Raw genomic sequence first — 24,765 nt, forward strand, 5'->3', positions numbered from 1 at the left:
TTTATTCATTGATTTATAAGTCATAGTGTAATATTTTCTGAGTTATTTAGTGTACAGCCCAGAAGTTGCATTTACGCAGCAGCTACTCTTCAACGGTCGCAGTAGTGTGTGTGTGTGTGTGTGTGTGTGTGTGTGTGTGTGTGTGTGTGTGTGTGTGTGTGTGTGTGTGTGTGTGTGTGTGTGTGTGTGTGTGTGTGTGTGTGTGTGTGTAATACAAATTGTAGGTACAAACTAGTACGAATTTATGGAACAGAGTTTTCCAAGTGGAATACAAAGTACTATTAGCATAAGAAAGTACTCATTGCACAATTATGTGCTCGTGGTGTCTGCAGTGGTACGTGTGTGAGTTTGAAAGCAATCAAAGCTCAATGTTTTAAAAAATCTCTAACTAATTTCAGTTGTTCTGACATGAGACTGGAACCCCAGCCTTCAGAATGATGCTGAACTTCTTGCTGCCCAACGAGGCTTTGGCATCGGCACACTGAACATGAGTAACAGATAGAAACATATGCTGTAGATACACTACCATTCAAAAGTTTGGGGTCGCTTAGAAATGTGCTTATTTTTGAAAGAAAAGCAGTTTTTTTCAATGAAGATAACATTAAATGAATGAAAAATCCAGTCTAGACATTGTTAGTGTGGTAAATGACTATTGTAGCTGGAAACAGCTGATTTTTAATGGAATATCTCCATAGAGGTACAGAGGAACATTTCCAGCAACCATCACTCCTGTGTTCTAATGCTACATTGTGTTAGCTAATGGTGTTGAAAGGCTCATTGATGATTAGAAAACCCTTGTGCAGTTATGTTAGCACATGAATAAAAGTGGGAGTTTTCATGGCAAGCATAAAATCGCATGGGTGAACCCAAATCTTTGAATGGTAGTCTATATGCATAATACTGTGTTGGTACTCCAAAAAGTTCTTCATGTTTAAACAACTAGCTAACTAACCTTCATGTCTGAGCCCAAGACATTGTCCTCATCAAGCTGCAGGTTTCTAAACATTGGCCATGCAAGAGATGCCTTGGGTAAGCATTCTACAATTCTACAATTTCATTTAGCAACACTTTAATCCAAAGCGACGTACATCTGAGAGTAGATACAATACAAGCAATGATCTAGTCAGGAGAAAACAACCTGGATTAGTGCTATAAAACAAGTCCAAGTGTGATAATAGGACCTTGCCTTTTGCAGTCTGACCCCTGAAATACAAATGATGGTACAATTATGACATGTGCCTTCATATCAATATTACTTTGGTCATTTCACTTCCATTTTTAAACCAACAAGTGCAATATAACTTCTGTGCACCACAAAATATGCACAATTTACTTTTACAGAGTATCTTACCTTCTCATATAAATATATATTATACAAATGTTTTCTTATAATGTGTTCTTCTTTTATTTTTGTAATGTATATTTGTTTTTTGCTTGTTTTTTTGCTGCTACTCTTACCATTTTCATTATTTTTATTAGATTTTTTCCTGCTAACTCGAGAATTCCAGTGTACCTGTACTGTAATGTACCCACGCAAATGGCAATAGAAGTCTTTTCTATTCTGTTCTATGTTATTTGAATGTCCGTAGGATCATATAAACCTTGAATGATTACTGGTGAAATCAACCTCAGACTGGACTGGGGTTAAAGCTGTTCTGGTGGAACATGGGGTGTTTATTAGGCAGGTGATGACAATGTAAAGCGTTTGGTTGAAGGTGACCTCGGCTTCAGTGCTCTTAAATGGATTGTTGAAAATCTGCATATTGGTGCATTAAGAACTTCTGCTTCTGCTGATTAAGTACAATCTTGAAGAGTCGGAACAATTCAGCAGTACAGCTCTCTTCCTTTGTTGCCAAATTAATTGGCATGCCACAGCTGAACAGGTTCAGCAGCCAAAGATGGTTTCTTTCACATATGGTAGAGATTGGATCTAATATGTAGCAGAAGATGCAAACCAAAACAAAAAAGAAAAAAAAAACAGCAGCTGAGCGATTTGGCTGAAACTGGAAAAAAAAATGTTGGACTCTTCTTGATGCAACTTTAGGGAAAAAGAGGTTTATTGACTGAGAGTTTGCACAGTGTTTGAACACAGCTGAGAGTTTGGGCTGGTGGATATCTTCTGTTGGAGTCCATTCAGGTTTATTACTGTAAAAAATCTCTATGAAGGTGAAGATTTGTCAGTGAAAAATGGTCAAATAATAGTCAAACCTTTGACTTCTGACGTGATAACATCAAGTCATCAACGAGTTATGTTCATTAAGAGTTTGTAGATGTTCTAATACATTTAAATTCATAATGTTTACTTCCTGGCACAAGCTTTATTTCCTCCCTCTGCACTGTTAGTCTTCTCCTGTCATAGCTTCTCTCACAGCAGTCAAGCCTGCACGCCATTTTTGGGTATGGAAAAGGCTTCAGGAGTATATCCCTAATGTGGCTCGTTGTTGTGTACAACTCTTGCGACTGTAATAGCTTTGCTCTTTCTTTGGATCCATCGGTAACGTGGAGAAGAGGGACCTGCTACATGAAAAACAGCCTGTCCTCCATTTAACACTGTCCAAGCATAGATCTGACATACACCAATCAGCCACAACATTAAAACCACTGACTTGTGAAGTGAAAAACATTGATCATACTGGTTGTGTGTGGTTTTCTGCTGGAAAACCTTGGACTTTGGCATTTGTGTTGATGAGATTTAGACACCCAAATAAACCTAGAACAAGCACACTCCTTCATGCAAATAGAAATCCCAAATGTCACTGGAATAGCCCTGCAGGAAAATGCAGCCCACCACATCATGCGTTTTGTCTTCTCTATCCTCTTAGTCTTGCATTATTTGCAGGAATCTTAGGAACCAGTGTTCAAAATCCACAAAACCAAGACATTTTCTGCACACATCAGCTTTCCCACCCCTCATGACAAATGTGACTCTGCAGCTCCACTACTGCTATCAGGAGATCAGTTGGTGGTAAACGCTATTTGTTCACCTCTTGAAGTTTGAGAGTTTATTCAGATGGGTGTTCCTGTGGCTCAGGATGCTCTCTGACACTTTATTTTATCTCTCAGGGCAGTGGCGGATCAGCACAAGCACTCTGAACCTCAGTTTCTCTGGTCCACATATTGACGCGAACTTCAGCAAGACCTCCAGCTCATAACCATACGGTCGATGCATCAGTGTGTGAGTTTGTGTGCATGAAGTGGGGTTTAAGAGAAAGTTTAAAACACTTTGGATAGAGTCACTATATAAGCACAGCCCAGTTAATTCAAAAGACCCTTCTTTTCCCACTTAATCTTGGTAATTGTGTCCATACGATGCAAGTAAAGGCTGATGGCGATTTCAAAGGCCACAAATATATAAATAAATGACTCAACAGTATTTGAACCTCAATGCATCAGTTATGATTTGTTGAATAAAAGACCTTAAAGTTCTTCTAATCCACACAAAAAGTTTGTTTACTAAGTAGTTTTAACCAGTTACCTGCAGCATGCTGCAAGTTCAGGTGTTGCACAGCCAAAACAATAGCATGTATTATTAACTCCTGACTGCTATGATTATGCATGTTTCCTTTGAAGTTCACAGCTTGGATTGGTTCACTCTTTAATTTACAACTACAGCTGTGAATCTGTGAATGCATAATCTGCCATTTTGTTGGAGAAACACATGCACCGAAGCACACGGACTCCAGTTTAAAACATATATAGATTTTCACACGTGACTTCATGTGTTGAGTCATGAATGCTGGAATCTACCATATTATTCCAAAGGACAAGAAGTGAGTGCTGTTCTTCACTCTGGAAAATAGTTTTCTTTCCTTCAGCACTGAGCAGGTATGCTCTATGTTTATCTGACCACAGCAATATACAAGACTAATACATTTTGTTGAGATGGAGTGTATTTGCTGTGCAGCAGGCAGTCATCCAGGAGATGTTATTAAGCTTTCTGCATTGCCTCAGCTTATCGTAAAACAATAATAAAGGATTGATTTTATAGATTACTCTCCAGATGCAGAGCTCATATCCATATTATATTTGCAGCTCACTCCTTTGGTTGGCTGGTTGGTTGAATGATCGGCTAGTTGGCTGGTTGGCTGTAATAAGCTGCAGATCAGCAGTTTGAGTTAGTTGAATCTGGTAGAATCTATTAGTTCTGGGGAATTTCAAGTGAATTTGCAAATAGAGGCGACACTATCAGCTGGCTGCACACCTGGAGACAGAGAAAGAAGGTGGGAGAGAGAGAAAGGGGAGAAACGAGGAGAGAGAGTGGTGAGATGATGCCTAATGTGGTGTGTAATGCTGTTTTTCTGTCTGTGATTGGCTCCATTTAACCCCAAGTAACCCACTCTTTCGCCCCATCCCCTCCCCAGCTCTTTGCCAGCCAGCTGGATGACTGGCTGAGCTGCTGTCAACCTATAGGCCATACACATCGTATATATGGAAGTGTACTTTTGCTCCTATCTCCACCTGCTTTCGGAACGAAATTCCTCTTTATCTGTCCTGACCCAGTCGCCTGTTACCTGGCCGTGCTGTCTCAGCCACATCTGCTGGGAATCAGCACAAACCGGAACCCATCACCGGCCACACAGAAGCACATTTGGATAAGTGGAGTGGAGAAATTGGAGAGGGAGAAAGAAGCAGAACCAGCAGAAAGAAGCAGAAATTAAGAAGCGATTCAAGATCATCTTACTGATTAATCAGATTCTGATGGACCTCCACACCTGAAATCGTAAACATGCTACAGCCAGGCTAAAAAGTGAGATACCAGAAAGACATAGTTGCGACTCGAGTGTAATTCAGTAGTGCCACGAGCAAAAAATAATAGTATGATAAGGTGGATTTTTTTCTGCTAAATGTAGAGTAGGCTACACTGTCAGCTTTGGTATTCATACGGGATTAATATCCTGCAGAATGTGGTTGATTAAACATTCGTCACGCTGAAGTGATCATTCACAGCTAAATTTTAACCGGTCCCAAAAAGAAAGGGACTCCATTTTAAAATCCATCGAGGATGTGCACACAGCCAGAGGGCGGAAAACCCACTGGTGTCGAGTCGTGATAGCGTTTAGATTCAGTTCAGCTTCCTGGAAAAACAATGAATTTGTGTGTTTAGATGTAGATTAGAATGGAAAACCCCATGCATAGCTTTTAGTGAATACATTTCATGGTGTCCTTCACATTAACAGACAGCTGATGACCAGAGGCTGTTGTGACTTGTATACTTTAGCCACTTTTTATTCTAATTCAAACATCTATTAACACATAGGATGAATAAATTATTAACAAGAAAAGCACTCAGGCAGTGCAGTACTCCGGTAAGGATGCTCAGTCGTATCATTTCCGATGGCTAAAATCTTGAAAAAAATAAATTGTGGCAGAAATCACGACACCATAGAATGTGTCCATTTAATATAGATGTACCCACCAACAAAGTGACATGGCGCTGAGCACATGCATGTGTTATGCATATGTATGTTATATATGGATACCGAATAACATGACCTAAATATGTAGCAGATGGCAGGAATTGATGAGACTCAGAAACACCCCCACAATTTAATCAATTGCTCCTTGTATGATGTCAGAGGGATATGTCCCGATAAGTCCTCAGTGGTGGATTTGTAGTAGGATCACAATCATGTGATCGTCAGCAGGCAGCTGATGTAGCGTTTGCTTGTTGTCATGGTTACAGTGATGCTGTGCCGCTATCTGGCAATGATACAGAAATCTTTAACAAATCTGTGGATCCAGACTATAAGCTGCATCACTGCCAGAATCTAATCACTTGGTCCTTGTGTCATTTTTGACCTTCCCTGAAAATTTCATCCAAATCCGTTTTTGAGTGATGTTGTGCACAGACGGACAGACAGACAGAGACAAACGTACACCAATCGTCACATAACTCCGGCGCGTTCCTTGGCGGAGTAAATATGCAAACTATAATGAGCCTTTTCAAATTCAAACTTTACAGCGCGACGGACAACCTGACCAGTAGTTTGCTTTGCAGTTTATTACTATCATATGTTAATAATTAGCTCATAGATAATTAAAAAATGGCAGTAGACATTAGCATGGACAGATTTTGTGCGACTGAGTCAACAAGACATATTTGTCATTGTCTTTCATTTCTTTTTGTTGCCTCTTTTTGTATTTTTCTGTCTCCTTGCATCTTGTTTTCATTGTGTCTCTTTGTAGTCGGTTTTGCATTTCTTCAAATTCCCGCCATAAACTAACTGAGGCAGCAGAGTTCCCAGAAAGCAGAGTAACACACATTGTTCAGCTATGACATCACATGCGGAAATACAAAGATTATGTCAAAGGGTATCTGAATAGAGATGGGAGGATATCGATGACCACACATGCTAATCCAACAGAATAAGACATTACACAGCATTCAGAACAAATACAAACTAACGCACTACTAATACACAATATACAACAGGAAGTGCATCCCTTTGCAGTGTTTTCTCACTATTTGCTTAACTTCTAAGCTAAAGAGTAGAGTCTCTGCTCTGTGAAATTACCCAAAAAATAAAAACATAAACATTTACAGTATTAAAAATACAGGCCCCACAGTAGGGAGCTCAGTCTTCAAATCTATCATTTTTTCTTTCAGTGTCTCTCGTGTTTTTAGAGACTGTTTCAGCTGCTCTCTGTGGGCGGGGTTGTGTTGCTCTAAATTTCCCTCTCACTTCTTAGAAACTCTTATGTGATTTTTGGCAATGTGCTTTAGATCATTATCATGCTGGAAAATGTTTGTTCTGCCAAGTTTCTGCAGAAGAGGAGTCGTCTTGTCAGCCAATATTTAGGTTTATCCACAGACATTAATGGTGTCATCTATAAAAGTCATCCTCTCAGTTCCTTCTGCACTCATGTAGCCCCAAATCATCACACTGCCGCCTTTGTGCTTCACTGTCAGGACTATGCATTCACTGTGGTAGTCCATTTAACCCTCCTGTTGTCCTCAATTATGGGTACTAAAAAATATTGCTTCCTTGTCTGAAAACAATCCAAAGATTCTCCAAAAAAATTCCCAGAATTTCTGAAAAATTGCAAAACCTTCAGGAAGAAAATTCCAATAATTCCTTAAAAGTTACCCTTAAAAGTTTATTGTAAAAAAATCCCCCAAATTTGGCAAAAAATTCTTGTAAATATTTTCAAAAAATGAGTAAAAATCTTCCAAAAAAAAAAATCCTAAAATACCTAAAGTGGCAACATGTATATCAGTAAAACTTCCAATATTTTCTTGAAGAACATTCCCAAAAAAATCAACCAAAATCCAGTGAAATTTGCTGGATGTTGGTTAATTTTTTTGTGAATGTTCTTAAGAAACTTTTTTAACATTTCTTTTTTTCCACCAAAAAAGTTCAAAAATTTCCCAAAATGTTGAAAATGTGGACATCAGAAGTTTCACTGTGAAACTTGGGAAATCTTTGAACATTTTTTGGTGGAAAAAAAGAGAAATGTTAAAAATGTTTCTTAAGAACGTTCACAAAAAAATCAACCAAAATCCAGCAAATTTCGCTGGATTTTGGTAGATTTTTCTGTGGGGGGATTTTTTGAAAATATGATTTTTAAGGGAAACTTTTAAGAAATTATTGGAATTTTCTTCCTGAAGGTTTTGCAAATTTTCAGAAACTTGGGGGATTTTTTTGCTGAGTCTTTGGATGGTTTTCAGACAAGGAAACAATATTTTTTGGTGCCCATAAATGAGGACAACAGGAGGGTTAATATGACAACAGGCATTAAAGGGCCATTGAATAAACATTGTTGAGTGTCACAAAAATACACATGAACTTTGAGTTTAAAATATTGCATACTGCAGACCTGAGTACTTAGTTTAATCAATTTTGTTAATTTAGCGCAATTTTGCAACATATGCCATCTCACAGCGCTGAACATAGTGAGGTAAAGACCTTATGGATTATAAACAGAGGACAGAAAACACAACAATGCAAAGTTTCGTTAGGATTCCCTATGAGAAAAAGAAAAACTAAAATAGAGAGGGGGAAAAAACTCTGACAGAACCAGGCTCAGGGAAGGCAGCCATCTGCCTCGACTGGTCCGGGTGAGAATTTTCAATTACAATGACAGTATTTTTTCTTAATTGCAAGAAATCTTTATGTGAGTCACATCAAACGAGGCCATCACAATATTATAAAATAAGTAACGACAGGAAACAACAAGTATTTAACAGGCATAACGTTCTCGATATGTACAATACGTGTAAAAGTCCATGTAATAAAGGAAGCAGCCGTGACTTTACAGTTCTAACCTTGAGGTCGTGCTGTTTGGGTGAAAACCTTCAGGCCTTCCTGACAGATGATTGAACGCAGCACTTTGACACAATCACATTAAAAACTTACCATAAGATGTAACTGTATGAAAGCAACCATAGGGTATTATCTAACTTAATAGCTATCTGAAAACCTCGCCTTGTCAAATCCCACCGTTTTCAGCTGTGAAAGCAGCAAGTCATGAATTTCAGCGAACACACTGTAAAATAAATAGACGGTGTTGTGTGAGAGAAGCCTTGGGAGAGACCGGGAGATGTGTTTAGGGAAAGTGTAATATACAAGGTGGAATATTCCACCTGACAGCAACATGCTGCAGTTTATTTGCACGTTGCAGGACGACTATTTTAAGAACTAATATATTTTTCTTTGTCTTCTCCTCTTTCTGTCTCTATTTCTCACGCTGACACTCTGCATTCATCCCTTAATTCCCAGCTTCTCCTCCCCTACTCCCCTTCCTCCCTCTATTCCTCTCCTCCCTCCCTCTTCCGAGTAGAGCCCTATAACCAGCAGTGATTTGATTACTCTGCGTAGCTTCGGTCTTTCTTTGTTATCAGCCTTCATAAATGTTTAAGGAGCATTAAGGAGACGCAAACAGAGCAGACGGACAGAGGGGATATCTTAATGCTTAAATGACCATTACCCTTCTCCATTTACAGATTAAAAGCTTTACTTTGTTTCCTCCGCCTACCACTCATCCTCCCCTCGCTCGCTCACCATCATCCCCGTCTCTGCATTAGTCCGTTGGGGCTCTGGAGAATCAGTTTTGTTTAGGTAGATTATGGCAGTGAAAAAAAAAAACAGGCCTGGGCGGAAGAAAACCAGAAGAGGCTGAAGCAAAAAGAAAGGTGTAATATATATAATGAAGTTCTTTTACTGAAGGTCAAGACCTATAAGGCACATCAGCAAAGCGACAGGAAAAATATTTCAGCTTACAAAGGCCTACATTTGCATCAAAAACCATTTAAGGCGTTAAAGAGTAGAAGTATGATTGATAACATCTGACAGACTGCACATGAACAACAACAATGTGTAATCTGTGCTGACAGCTCTCTGCTCTGAGTGTGCAAATGACCAGCTGACAACAATAACACCGTTCTGGAAGTGAATTCTTCTGTGTCAGCACCAAATAAAAAAATGGTGGTGTTACGCTGCCACTACAGAAGGAGACATTAACATACACAGGCAGGAATAATGGATTAACTGGGAACGATCAAATCAGTTTGTATTACGTTCCCACGATGTTCCATTTAGTGTACTCATCTGCTGTAGTTGATCTAGAGTTATTAGACCTAATGGTATGAGAGACAATGTATTTTAGTCATTGTTTGAATGCTTAAGAATCTAATACTCAGTGCCGTGAAAAAGTCTGTGCTCCCCTACAGAAATCTTCTATTTTTGCATATTTGTCATACATAAATGTTTCAGATCATCAAACTAATTTTAATGAAACAAATATAACCCAAGAAAACATACAATTCCCATCCTGCCCCACAGATGAGGAACAAAGTCATTGACGTTTATCAGTCTGGAGGGTTCCAAAGCCATTGCTGAGGCTCTGGGACTCCAGAGAACCACAGTGAGAGACATTATCCACAAATGGACAAACATGGAACAGTGGAGAACCTTCCCAGGAGTGGACCAACGACCAACATTTCTCCAAGAGCATCGACATCTAATCCAGGAGTCACAGAAGAACCCAGAAGAACATCTAAAGATCTGCAGACCTCACTGGCCTCAGTTAAGGTCCGTCTACATGATTCCACAATAAGGAAGACTCTGGGAGGAAATGGATCCATGGGAGAGTTGGAAGGATCAAACCACTACTGACCAAAAAAAACACAAAGGTTCTTCTGCTATTTATAAAACAAAAAAATATCTGGATGAGCTCATAGTTTGGTTATCTAGTTGGTAAATCTAGTTGCCATAGACTAGGATGCTTTCTGCACTTTCAACTGCCTTCTGTTAATGAAAATCATCAGCAGATTTTGAGTTTCCCTTGGAAATAAATCTACACTGCTCAACCACAACGTAGGAAGTGAGCCCTTAATGTGGTGCACCTGACTTGCTGTTAAAACCTTGCAACCAAGTGTTTTAGTCATCTTTATCCACCGTTAATTGTCCATAAGGAAAATCTCTCCCTAACCCCAACAATACAGCAACTCCAACATTTCAAAAACACATACACTACCCTTCAAAATTTTGGGGTCACTTAGAAATGTCCTTATTTTTTGAAAGAAAAACAGTTTGTTTCAATGAAGATAACATCAAATGAATCATAAATACAATCTAGACATTGTTAATGTGGTAAATGACTATTCTAGCTGGAAACAGCTGATTTTTAATGGAATATCTCCATAGAGGTACAGAGGAACATTTCCAGCAACCATCACTCCTGTGTTCTAATGCTACATTGTGTTAGCTAATGGTGTTGAAAGGCTCATTGATGATTAGAAAACCCTTGTGCAGTTATGTTAGCACATGGAGAGAAGTGTGAGTTTTCATGGAAAACATGGAATTGTCTCGGTGACCGTAAACTTTTGAATGGTAGTGTATGTAAAAAAGGGGGGAAAGGAGCAACTTTGCAGAATCATCTAAACTGATGTTTGTGTTTAGCGATAGGACTGGACTTAATAACTCAGAAAACAATATATTCTCGCTGTGACCCCATGAGACTCCCAGATAGACAGCAATAAGTCTTCTCCAAGTCCACATTACCAACACTGAAGCTGTTTCCACAACCTGTAATGCAAATAAAAAGGAGCTATTTTAAACATCAAATGTCTAAAACATCAATATCAACCTTCAAAACCTCCAAAATAACTGTTGAAAGGGATAAGAGGGACAAGGCACACAAGAGATTGTATGTTTGTGGTTGTGTGTGAGTTTAGGAGTCCATTTTGGTTCCACTTTGTACGACCAAAAACGCTGCCGTTGTGATGGGTGGGCTTAGGGTAAATGGTATGTCAGCGAGATAAGGATGCTTGTGTGCGTCGAGGAGGGCTAGGAGATCAGAGAAATGTAGGGGTGGATTTGGAGGTAAAGAGGAGCTGAGGCCTGAATTCAAACAGGGTCATTGGGGGGAGATGAGCCGTGGAGGCTGAAAATACTCGCCGCTAATTCTGGAGCTCCTCCGCAGAGGCTGAATGGCAGCGCTGGAGGAGACGCAGCGAACACACACACAGTTATTTGTAGGGTTTTCTTTGTGAGGAATATTCCCTACCCCAACCTTAACACCCATAAGTCCACACCTAACCCCAACCCTCACCTTAACCGTGACCTAAGGCAAAGTTTACTCGTCGGTTTATTCACCAGGGACATTAATAAACGTCACTATAAACGTGCCACAGCTAGCCAGCACACTGTTTTATTTTTTTTTTCATCTGTAGTCCCTGATGCAGAGTCACACTAAAATCAGAACATGAGATTTGAAATTACAAGTTATTAAGATCATCAATCAGGACGCAGAATTTATAATAAAGCGAAAAGACATTAATATTAATGGAAATATCATTCAGCTGCTGTTGACAACATGCAACACAGAATCATGTAACACAACATGCCGGATAAAATGTTAATGTTAGCAGAAATATGGACTAACTTAGAGCACATTGTGATGCTAATTGTTAGACACACGAAGCGAAACATGCAAAGAAGAAGCAGTGATTTAAAAAAAAGGCATACACAGTCTATGAGGTAAATAAATCCTTCTGACACAATAAAAAAACTATCACAATAAGACAAGCATGCAGGTCCATGAGGGAAGACTGATAATAGCAAGATAATTACAGATGATAGCAGACAGGAAGGAGAGGCTGAGGACAGTAAAGTGCCATTAAGTTTTAGTATTAACCCTCCTGATATGTTGTGGGTCAAACTGACTCATTTTAAAGTTAAAAAAAGAAAATTAAAAAAAAAAAAAGAAAGTATTTTTTCGGAATAAAACTTCTTAATAAATGTAAAATAAATGTAATCAACATATAAAATGAAAATGGTTTATTTTACATATTTCCAAACTCACCCTGAACAGAAGAGATGTCTTGTGTTAATATATCAACATCACTCCATAAAAAGAACATTTTTTTTTTTAAAATTAATGTCATGTAAAACTAGAGTATTTTATATGTAGGTCTTTCCAATGTACATTGAAAAAAAAAGTTTCAACATGCATTTAAAAAAAAACGAGTTAATGATCCTTATTGAAAACCGTGATGTGTGAGAAGTAAAGAACAACAATGCACTAAATACTGATAGAAATGGGTTGTCATAGAGTTAATCTTGAAATATAAACTGTCATTTTTGGATAATTAAACATGCCCCCGGTCAAGCTGACCCATGAACATCATCACTGTTCCTGAGAAACAAACCTAACAGAAGGAATAATAGTGCCAGGACACAGCAAAAAATGCTCAGATATAATGTAAATAACGACAGCCTCTGGTTGTAACCTTGTGCTACACCAGATGTGTTACACCAGAGATAAATTAGACATAAATTCTATAATTTAGATCGTCAAACGTCTTCTTGAGGTCAGGGAACAAAGCTCTGACAGCCTTTTTCAAACAGAGAACACTTTCTTTTCTGTGAAGAAAAAATCAGCTATCTCAGTTAAATAATTGTCTCTGAAGCCTGGATGATTTACTCAGCTGCCAGTTTTCCTGCAACTTTTGACAGAGGGGATGCTGATCAGCCCACAATTGCAAGTAGAAAAGAAATCTGTCCTCCACTAAAAATGAAAACTTCAAAACACAGAACCTTCCCAAACACTTTAACAGTAAGTAAGCTAATAGCATTGCAAATGGTGAGCGATGTTTGAGCAGAACTGCATCCACATCTAGTGTAACCTTTGTGTTGAACGGCTCATAAACGTACACTACAATAGTTCAAAAGTTTGGGGTCACCCAGACAATTTCCATGAAAATTCACTTTTATCCATGTGCTAACATAACTGCACAAGGGTTTTCTAATCATCAATGAGCCTTTCAACACCATTAGCTAACACAATGTAGCATTAGAACACAGGAGTGATGGTTGCTGGAAATGTTCCTCTGTACCCCTATGGAGATATTCCATTAAAAATCAGCTGTTTCCAGCTACAATAGTCATTTACCACATTAACAATGTCTACACTGGATTTCTGATTAATTTATTGTTGTCTTCATTGAAAATAAAATGCTTTTAGTTAAAGAATAAGGACATTTCTAAGTGAGCCCAAACTTTTGAACGGTAGTGTATACACTTCTGAAGTCTTATTTCTCTCATTGTTGACTGTATATGCTTGTGTTCTTAATTAAAATAAAAGTTTACTTTGATGTATCATGAAATTTCACAATTTGACTGCATGTTAATACTTTTTATCATCTCAGGATATATACAGTCTTCTATCTTATACAGTCAACAATGAGAGAAACAAGACTTTACAAGTATATACACTACCGTTCAAAGGTTTTGGGGTCACTTAGAAATGTCCTTTCCAGAAACGGCTGATTTTTAATGGAATATCTCCATGGGGTACAGAGGAACATTTCCAGCAACCATCACTCCTGTGTTCTAATGCTACATTGTGTTAGCTAATGGTGTTGAAAGGCTCATTGATGGTTAGAAAACCCTTGTGCAGTTATGTTAGCACATGGAGAAAAGTGTGAGTTTTCATGGAAAACATGAAATTGTCTGGGTGACCCCAAACTTTGTGTAAATATAATAGAATACATCAGCTCTGACACACTCCAGTTTGTTGTATGTGATCACATTGAAACTTATCACTACAAAACAAGTACATGTGAGATGGTTCTACTGCAGCCGCCTCTAAAACCAACTCCTACCCGCACAAACAACCCCAAAAGTGAGTGCTGGTCAGAAAATCTGTCATTTCCAAAATATTCCTACTGTGATGAGTTAAAACTCAAAATAATCCTCACTAGAATGGCTGGACAAGAACCAACACACACAGACAAACAACAGCAGACGTCTGGATTTGTGAGCACACACCTACACAAAGATATACAAAGAGTCTTTTCTGCATTCATTTCCAGCGTTCCTTTCTTTCTGTAGAACACACAGCAGTTTGCTGAGAAGCAGCCGATTGGCTCTGATTTTTGCCGGTGGGGAAGAAACTTGCCTGATTATTTAATAGGAGTCAGAGTTGACCTCACAGGGAGTTGTGTGTGTGTGTGTGTGTGTGTGTGTGTGTGTGTGTGTGTGTGTGTGTGTGTGTGTGTGCGTGTGCGTGTGCGTGTGCGTGTGCGTGTGTGTGTTCACATATTTCTATCTCTGTGAGGACTGCTCATGTATAAAACCCACGCGACAACTTATTAGCTTGACGTTCGAAAGCTTGTTTGGAGTTTAGGGCTGAAAGTTAAGTTAATAACCCATGACATCTAAATAAATGCTCACTTTTCTACTTTTCTGTTACAACGCAATAATGATTCAACCGAAATCCACTTTATGAACGCTTTTATATTTGCTCCTCCAAACACCCGAGGCTCTATCGTTGTGAATCAGTGGCGCACAGCACAAGAGCACGGGGTGTGGCAAGTGATTTGTGGTAATTTTTGTGGCCTGAGGTGCACAGTGTAACTGCAGCAGAGTCGCAAACAGCATGAGATAAGTCAGAATACATTAACAGCTGGCGTGGTGATGACCAATCCCATCTTCCCTTTTCCTCTCAGAGCGGAGAGACAAAGTTTCGAACCAGTGTCCTTGTGCAGAATTGCCACGGCACTTTAAATTAATTATCTTTTGATGAGACAGAACATCCAGTTACGAGGGAACTGTAGAACTGCGGCTAAATGTAGCAAATGAGAATTAATAGAGGATGAGGTCACTATCTCTGGATTCATGCGTTTCAGCACAAAATGACAGTTCTCTGAAAGAAAATAATCCACTAGCACATGTCAGGGACTAGCTGGAGATATAAGGAAGCTTTCAGAATAATTTTTGATTTAAGATCCCTTTTTTTCCTGCAAACAGCTTATTTTCAGCTTTTTGACTGTTTTCTTAACAAGGATAAATGCAACTCTCTGTTTGCCAATTGTTTCCATCAGTGTTAATGTATTAACCAAATGCAAAACAAATGAATAAAGTCAAAAGGAAATTTAGAAATTTGAGATCAACTTACTACGTACTCCGTACAAATCAGCACACATCAACACATTCATGACAATGCATCCTACTTTGCCATTCCAGGATGACATACAAATGGAGGATTTATTTCGATGCAGACGGTCAAATGTCGCACAGAGCAGATGGCCACGCCGAGCCAGACAGCAGCTGCTACAGAACCTGAACCGCAACCTGCAAACGCTTTCCTGTGAAAGTCATCTCCTTCTGCGACAGACACGTCTGGTCCTGCAGCTCAGCTAACAGAACGAGTCACCAAACCTTCGCCAGAGAAAAGTGCAGCGACGTCAGTTTGCGACGCTGACAGCGCAGTCGGCCCTCGTTGTAGCAACAGCGCAGGTTTCTTCACTTTGTCGTTTGTGTAACACGACGTGACGGTGGATAGAATGTGGAAGAGGATGGAAAAGGCTGATTATGGGACCATTCTTGGAAACTTTTTCTTCCACCTTTTGCCAGCAAAGAGTTTCTGCAGCAAAAAGCTACCTAACCACAGATGGAGACTCCCATCATTTCCCCCATAATACTACTACTGCTACTGCTGCTACTACTACCAATGATAATAATAATTATGCAATCTCTTAAAATGAAGTTGGCACTGTTTTGGACTACGAACATGACTACATGGAACTTAAGTTTGACCGAAACTAAGAAAAAAGCCATAGACAAACAAACCAAAATATTCATCCAACCATTATCTAAACACCACCTAATCCTCATTAGAGTTGTGAGGGGGATGGAGTCTATCCCAACTGACTTAGGGTGAAGGCAGGAGACACCTGGACAGGTCCCCAGTCTATCACAGGGCTACACATAGAGACAATCAATTACACTCACATTCACACCTACAGACAATTTAGAATCACCAGTTAACTGCAGCATGTTTTTGGACTGTGGGAGGAAGCCAAAGAACCTGGTGAAAACGTGCAAACTCCACACAGAAAGAATCCAACCGGGTGCAAATTGGGGACCTTCTAGCTGTGACAGCGCTAACAGCTCACCTAAATATTGGTTGACAAATTGATTTTGGACTAAAGATGCTTTCTAAGTTACACCCAAGTGGAGACAAGCCTTTGAACTGCTGCTTTAGCATTTCAACAACCACCTCCACCCAGCATCCACCTGTAGAAGGGCGGTTAGCAATCAGTGTTACATAGTACTTCCTGTCAGGGACCAAAGATCCATCCATCCATTATCTATACACCGGGCTACATAGAGACAGAAAACCAAACACACTCACACATACAGAGTATTTAGAATAGCCAGTTAACTTCAGTATGTTTTTGGATTGTGGGATGAAGCCGGAGAACCTGGTGAGAACATGCAAACTCCACACAGAAAGACTTCAATCAGGACGTGAACTTCTAGCTGTGAGGCAATGGTGCTAAAAATACTTTCTAAATTACATCCAAGTCCAGACAAACCTTTGATCTGCTGCTTTAGCATTTGAACAATCCCACCTCCACCTAGCATCCACCTGTAGGAGGACAGTTAGCAATCAGTGCTACACAGTAGTTCCTGTTAGGGACCAAAGACGTCACATCAGTTGGATGACTCAAGTGGCCATTAGCAGATAATAGTCGAGAGCGGTCATACCAGGCCAGCTGAGATTATAGCAGTCAAACCCTTGAGTGTATTGGATTGAATAAGGTTGAATTTAATTGCTTATGAGTTCAACTTTTCATTTGAAAGAGAACAGCTGTGTTCTTTCTTCTGTCGCAAGTGGCACCCTTTAAAGACCGATGGTAGTTTTGGAAGGAGAGTGGACGTTATCAGTGGAAAGTCCCTGCAAGTATAGTAATTCTGCTGCATTCCTGCCAGTGTTTGCAAGTGTATGTGTGTGCTTGTTTTCCTTTGTGCCAACATCAAATGAGTTTTTAGATATCAGTGTGTTTTCATCAGTCCCACACTGACAGGCTCTATTAAAAACACCCTTGGACTCATTCTCATCACAGTTTGACAGGAGTAATTCCCACGGCAAGCAGGATGACGAGATGGAGAGCAGACAGGAGTTAACACATATCCAATTTTAATGTCTTTTTCTTTTAACTTGATTTATTTACGACACCGGGGCCCGGTATTAACATGCAAGTAGCTCTTAGCTGGTAAATAGAAGCCACAGGACAAACAGTTCACATCTTCAGCTTGAACTCTGCAGCGTTTGTCGTACTTTCTCAGACTCTTTAGCGAGTTAAATGCAGGCATGGAGGTATTTTCACTGAGACTGGGAACTTGCTGTATCAGGCCATTTGTGTGGGCTGCAATCTGTCCTGTACTTAAAACTACTGCCTGAAGGAAAATCAATCTGCCTGTAAAGTCGATTCAAATTACAGCGTTCCCCGCATGTATACGTGTGCATCATTATGTATGTGCATGCTTATTACTGTGGCCATATGTTTGAGCAAGTGCCCACCCCCCACAGCGAGAGTGAATAGCACTCTAAGGTTTGCAGACTTCATCAATGCACACTTTTACAGACGCATAGCAATGCTGTTTCTTTGTTGTCCATCTGTATGCGCCGCGTGTAGCCGCATATGTTCCAAGCAACAGTTAGCACGGCTGCCAGTCTCATTATACACTCACCGGCCACTTGAATAGGTACACCTGTTCAAGTGCTTGCTACCACAAACGGCTAATCAGTCGATCACATGGTTGCAACTCAATGCATTTAGACACATAGACGTGGTCAAGACAACTTGCTGAAGTTCAAACCGAGCATCAGAATGCAGAATGGGGAAAAAAGAGGATTTAAGTGACTTTAAACATGCCGTGGTTGTTGGTGCCAGACGGGCTGGTCTGAGTATTTCACAAACTGCTGATCTACTGGGATTTTCACACACAACCATCTCTAGGGTTCACAGAGAATGGTCAGAAAAAGAGAAAATATCCAGTGAACCAAAATGCCTTGTTGATGTGAGAGGTCAGAGGAGAATGGGCAGACTGGTTGGAGATGATAGAAAGGCAACAGGAACTCAAATAACCACTGGTTACAACCAAGGAATGCAGAAAACCATCTCTGAACACACAACAACCTTGAAGAAGATGAACTACAGCAGCAGAAGACCACACCGGGTGTCTCTCCTGTCAGATAAGAGCAGGAAACTGAGGCTATAGTTCACACAGACTCACTAAAACTAGACAATAGAAGTTTGGAAAAATGTTGCCTGGTCTGATGAGTCTCCATTTCAGTTGCGACATTCAGTTGGTCAGAATTTGGCATAAAAAACATGAAAGCATGGATCCATCATGGTGGTGTAATGGTGTAGAGGATATTTTCTTGGCACACTTTGGGACCCTTAGTACCAACTGATCATGGTTTAAACTCCACAGCCTCCCTGAGTATTGTTGCTAAACATGTCCATTCCTTTATGACCACAGTGGACCATCTTCTGATGCTACTTCCAGCAGGATAATGCACCATGTCACAAAGCTCAGATCATCTCAAACTAGTTTCTTGAACATGACAATGAGTTCACTGCACTCCAATGGCCTCCACAGTCACCAGATCTCAATCCAATAGAACCTTTGGGACGTGGTGGAACGGAAGATTGGCATCATGGATGTTCAGCCGACAAATCTGCAGCAACTGCGTGGTGCTATCATGTCAATATGAACCAAAATCTCCGAGGAATGATTCCAACACCTGGTTGAAAGTATGACATGTAGAATTAAGACAGTTCTGAAGGCAAAAGGGAGTCCAACCTTTTACTAGCAAGGTGTACCTAATAAAGTGGCTACTGACTGTTAAATCACTCTTGTTCACTGTTAAATCACTCTTGTTCACTGTAAATCCAAATTGTCAGGTTTTTGGGGGGAAACAAAGGAAAACAGCGATGTAATATTTTAGCATAATTTGATTTCTGAAACTCATCAGAGGAACAATCTTTTCTTCAACAGAATCTTTAACATCGGTGCTATCTGAAGATATAAGAAAACAATCATACAGTTACTTATTTTTCACTGGATTTGGTTGAAATTTGTGCTGAACATCAACAAAACTCTAACTATAAAAATAATATGCAACTAAACAGTTATTGTTGAATGTTATCCAGACAGTACATGAATAAAATGCCTGCTGCAAGCTAAGATATTTTGCTGTATTAACGTCGTCAACTGTTTTCAATAGAGACAAGCTAAAGCTGGATAGAAAGCGTCTTAAACAGACCAAACAAAAAGGGACAAAAATAGATACTGTTCACTATTAGTGACAATGTAGAGACAGAAGGAATGTGGTGAGAGAGAGCAGAAGAAGATGTGTTCGTTTGTTTGTGTCAATCCAACAGTCTACAGGGGCTCCTCAATTTATAACGTCCTCGACCTACGGCGTGTCGTTACGTCGGGACTGGTTACGTGGAACTAGTTGGCGAGCAGAGCAGATGAAAACGTTGTGCTATAAGACAGCTTTGTTTACATTCGCCGGTTATATGCCACCTTGGAATGTGCTAAATTCGGTAACTTTCTGCTCTTCATTATGGCTCCCAAACGTCAGTCAGACGCTTCTGAAGCTTCGAATAAAAGGAAAGCCGTCTCCATGGAAGTGAAATTAGATATAACGAAATGCTCAAGTTGTAAAAACAGTGCAACATATTCTGTTATCTTCTTGTAAAATGACTCATACATGCATGAAAGTCGTTGGTATTCATGACTTTTCCGAGGATCTGATCGATATCGTGATGCACATAATGGCTTTGTTTACATTTTCGCCAGAGTTCTGACTAATGGCGAAATCGACTTACGTCGATCCGTAGGATCGGAACTCCAGCACGAGTCGAGGAGCCCTTGTATTTCCTTCAGCTAATCTGGGGTTGGGATATTCTGGGGGTCCAAAGCATCCCAAAATAACAAATTGTAAACTCTGAACAAATAAATGGTCTCCATGTATACAGTGTCTTCTTACATTAGGTTCTACAAAGTGCTTTACTATGTGTTTCTCATTCATCCATTTACACCAATGGTGGCAGAGCTGTAGACAACCTACTTTATCACTTGAGCCACAGCTGACCTGAACAAATGAGATGTTAGCTCAATACAGAGACATTTTATTCATTCAGAGTGTTTCTGATTAAGTCCAAGGCCTCTGACTCTCTCCTAAACTCTGTGTTAGTCTCCACCAACTCCTGAGAAAAATATGTTTCTGTAGCTGCTAAACGCCCCATTATGTTCACCAGCAAGTCTCTAACAGTGTTTGCTGCTGAGCAGGTAGTGTACAGTAGCTTGTTAGAGCTTTTCACCGAAACAGCTGCCTGCTGCTGCTGGAAATGAGGAAGTAGAGAGAGCTGAGATTGAAGCCATACAGCGAAGTTAAGTGTCATAAAACCAAAAAAAGATGCTAAATGTTCTGTAGAGCGGAAGGACTAGGAGCATTAGATGACAATTCTGTGGATCTGTCACTGTGAGTAACCAGTTTCATACAACACGTCATTATTTGGCACATTAAAGGAGACAAATTTGTTGAGAAAAACATCAATATATGACATACTGTTATCAATCAATCAATCAGTCAGATTTCATTTATATAGCACTTTTCATGCAAACAAAAATTCAACACAAAGTGCTATACAAGTAACCCCTTCCTGGCGCTGGCAGTATATTTTAGCCTTAACAAACAGGATCCTGAGTGCTTAGCGGTTGATGGTGAATTGGCTAAATCCTCTTGTTTAAGTAGATGTTAGTATAACAGGCAAGATCTACAAAGAATAATAACAGCGCGGTGCCTCCACTGTGGAACTACTTAACTCAAAACCTATGAGCTACAATTGTATTTCCTCAGAAACAAGTACTAAATGTCTAAGATGTTAATAAAGTCAAATAATATGAAAATATGCAGGTCAACCAAATAACATATATAACAATAATACATTTAATATTTAACAGAATGAATTATACCTTCAACAAAGGCAGCTTAACTGCATGTGTGAAATCAGTCAGTTTTGACAGTTTTCAATGTTCAGTTTTGTGTGTGTGTGTGTGTGTGTGTGTGTGTGTGTGTGTGTGTGTGTGTGTGTGTGTGTGTACAGTCAGTTTTAATAGTTTTCAAAGTTCAGTTGCGTGTGTGTGTGTGTTCACAATGTTACCAAGCGCTTGGATTTTTGTTTATCGTTGGGACCCTTAGATGATGCACAAATAAAACAAACGCTCGTTCGATCCTTTGATAGGGAAAACAACCATCTGAGTGCCTCAGAGAAAAAAACTCTTACTCACCAATCCAAGATGCAAAGCAGGTCTGAAGAGTTGGCGGTGAAGATGAAGCAGCAGCAGCAGAGATGCAACAGGTGTCGTCCGTGTCCAAGTTCAGCGGCGGGGTCCCTCGTCACAGCATTAGCAACAGGCTAACTAGCATACACGGTCCTCCAGCGAAGTCCTCCAGCTCTCCCGATGCTCCTCAGTGAAAGTGGCGGCTGGTGTTTATAACTAACTGTCTCTGATAGCCATACGTGCTTAAATGTCCACGTTTGAGTCCAAGCCGAGACTTTTTCAAGCTAGTAAATAACAATAACGGCGGTTAGCGGTCAGCCTAGCTGCACTTCACTTTGAACCACGGTAGAGTCGCTAAACTGCAAGTTTCACGAGATATAAATCTGCTAAAATAATATTTATGTCAATACTTAAAGTATGCAGGTCTACAACTTTAATCACTTCGACATTAAACTTGACTTTCCCTGCTCGTCGTCTGCTGTTCTCTGATACCGCTTGTGCACTCTTGTCTCACTCTTTCTCCCACGTCGCGCCATCTTTCTCCCTGTTTTTCACGCACGCACCAACAACAAGTGTTCTGATTGGCTAAGAGTGCGGCTTTACCGAAAATCCTATTGGCTTATAATACATCACTCAAACACCTTGCCAATACATTGGCTGAGTAAACATAACATTACGCATGAAAAGAATCATGGGAAACGTAGTTCTCGCCACTTATACACACGGCAACACGCGTCTTTTATCTGTCTGCATCTTGCAGGTCTTTACATACAGATAATAAAAATGCAACAAAACAGTTCAAACAAACCCACTCCTATCCCATTCCCACTGTTAAGTTATCAAAGACTCTAAAACTCAGTGACTGAGGAACTAAGGAAACACTTATTTAACACGTGCAATGAAGAAACAGATGAGATCAAATTAAATTAAAATAAGGTATGAAATGTGACATAAATAACTAAAATAAAATAAATAAAATATCTATTATTAAAACAGAGATAAATAAATAGGTAAATAAACTGTATATATGAAAACAGAGTAAGAAATGATGAAAATGAATTAATAAATGCACATTAAATAGATTAAAATATGTAACTAAATAGATAAATCAATAAACTAAATTAGTTCAAAGAAGAGTACAACAACCCCAGGGGAAATATGGGGATCAAAATTAACATTTAAAAGAAAAAAAAAAGATTGTACTCAACCTTACAAAAGTTACTTTGTGCAAAAAATGTAATGTATCTTAAGAGAGCATTTCCTATTTCAGTGACATTAGTATTACACAAACGTTGACCAAACTGTAAAAATGAATGTCGTTTAAGGAGGTTATATCATCCCTAAAATCTATCAAATCAATCAAAAGCCTGTCTAAAAATGCTGAGTTTGCTTTTATAACTACCAACACCCTCTGCTGCCCTCAGGTCTTCTGCTGTTATAGAGATGAAATAACAAAATGCTGCCTCACTGTAGGTTAAAGTTTCATTACAAAGCTTCAGCCTGAAGACCTGAGGGTTCATAAGATAAAAGCAAACCAGATAAATATGAAGGACTGGGAACATTAAGAACTTTACAAACTAAACAAAGGATCTTAAAATCTATCCTAAAAGACACTTTAACCCTCCTGTTGTCAAAAAAACAAAAAATATTGTTCCCCTGTCTGAAAAAAAATCCAAAAATTCAGCAAAAACTCCTGGTCTTTTTCATGTTATATAATGTTATTCATAAAACATCTCAAAATATTTATCTAAGGAACCCATCCCGTCAACTTCTGAATGGGTTTGTGGTTCCAGCATATATGATGGAATTACTCTGATATTCCAGCTTACCATTGTGTATTGTAGAGTAGTTTTACAGAGAGTTGTGGGTGAGCTGGTGTGTTCGAGAGGCTTCATAGATCCACACCTTCTCCAAGCTGCAATGTAGAGCTACATTCAGGCAGGAAGGGCCTATATTAATAGAAATATGCAACCTTTACACACATGAATATCCAGAGAGGGACTTTAAGGACCATCCCTCCTATTATTAAACCTCTATATTCCCCTGCATGCTTAGGAACATCGTACTAATACAGGGTTGAGCCTCGCTTTGCTTCAAATTGCTGGAAACCTTCCCTTGATATCTGGCTCCATGTTGACATGATTGCATCATGTCGTTTCTGCAGAATTGTCAGCTGCACATTCATGCTGCCACATCATGTTAAACCCAAAAATGTTCTGCTGGATTTGGATCTACTGGTTGGGGAGGCCAACACAAATATACAGATTGTGACAAATTAAGGAAAAAAAAACCCAACATAAAGCATCCCAGCAAGATGTTCGGCTCCTCGGTGCTTCTTGTTAATGATTCTGCAGATCTCTGAACTCCACTGCAGGGATGGAGCACCTTTCTTCCAACAGATATGGTGTTCAATGATGCTGGTAGTGCTAAAATCTTCCATAGGACTTGGATTAGAGGGGATGTGAAGGCCATAGCATGTGGTTTTCATACTCATCAAACCATTCAGTGACCTCTGGTGTCCTATGGATAGGAGCTACACCAACATCAGGATTGAAAGGTTTCATCATAGACTAAAACTGATTATTTTCCATTGGTTTGTAGGGGCTCTAAATGGACAAGTGGACCTAAATCAGGTCAGCAAAACGTCCCATCAACATGGTAGAGATCACCTTAGATCACCTCAGTGTAGCTGTCTCTTGCTGTAGCACTCATTCTTCTACTTGCTGACGTGGTAAAGGATGACTCATTTGACCATACACCGATCAGCCACAACATTGAAACCGCAGGATTGTTCTGGCACACCCCACAGATGCTCGATTTGAATCTGGAGAGTCCAGAGTTCTTTGTTATGTTCTCTGGGATGTTTCTGAGCAGTTTTTGTCGTGGGAATTGTGTACTATCCTGATGTTGCCCTTTGGTACATGTAACAGTTGTAACAGCGTTGTAATGAGATGATCTACACTCACCTGTGTTCACTTGGGTTTTAATGTTGTGGTTGATGGGTGTGTAACTGTTTTTCACATCTCCATAGACCAGCGTAGATCGTTTTTTCACACCGATGAACTCTCAGATGTGCATTCATGTTTGTAATAAAGACCGCTGTGGGTTGCAGTGCATAAATAAATGTCCTTTCCTATGTAAGTGTCGACAGAATGTTCTTGTTTACAGT

General features: G+C 39.6%; 1 long non-coding RNA gene across 6 annotated transcripts in view; it reads right to left on the reverse strand.

The window, feature by feature from the left end:
• LOC118471573 (uncharacterized) overlaps nt 1-22,142 on the reverse strand; it is a 119,235-nt gene extending 97,093 nt beyond the window's left edge. For 5 of the 6 annotated variants that reach the window (XR_008603724.1, XR_008603727.1, XR_008603728.1 and 2 more), the window contains exon 1: nt 21,603-22,142. This is a non-coding gene — a long non-coding RNA (uncharacterized LOC118471573). The remainder of the gene's footprint in view (nt 1-21,602) is intronic. The other variant, XR_008603726.1, reaches the window with a different exon arrangement.
• Between the last annotated feature and the right edge of the window lie 2,623 nt (nt 22,143-24,765).

The sequence above is a fragment of the Amphiprion ocellaris genome, chromosome 13 (genome assembly GCF_022539595.1).
Source record: "Amphiprion ocellaris isolate individual 3 ecotype Okinawa chromosome 13, ASM2253959v1, whole genome shotgun sequence".
Taxonomy (NCBI): Eukaryota; Metazoa; Chordata; class Actinopteri; family Pomacentridae; genus Amphiprion; species Amphiprion ocellaris.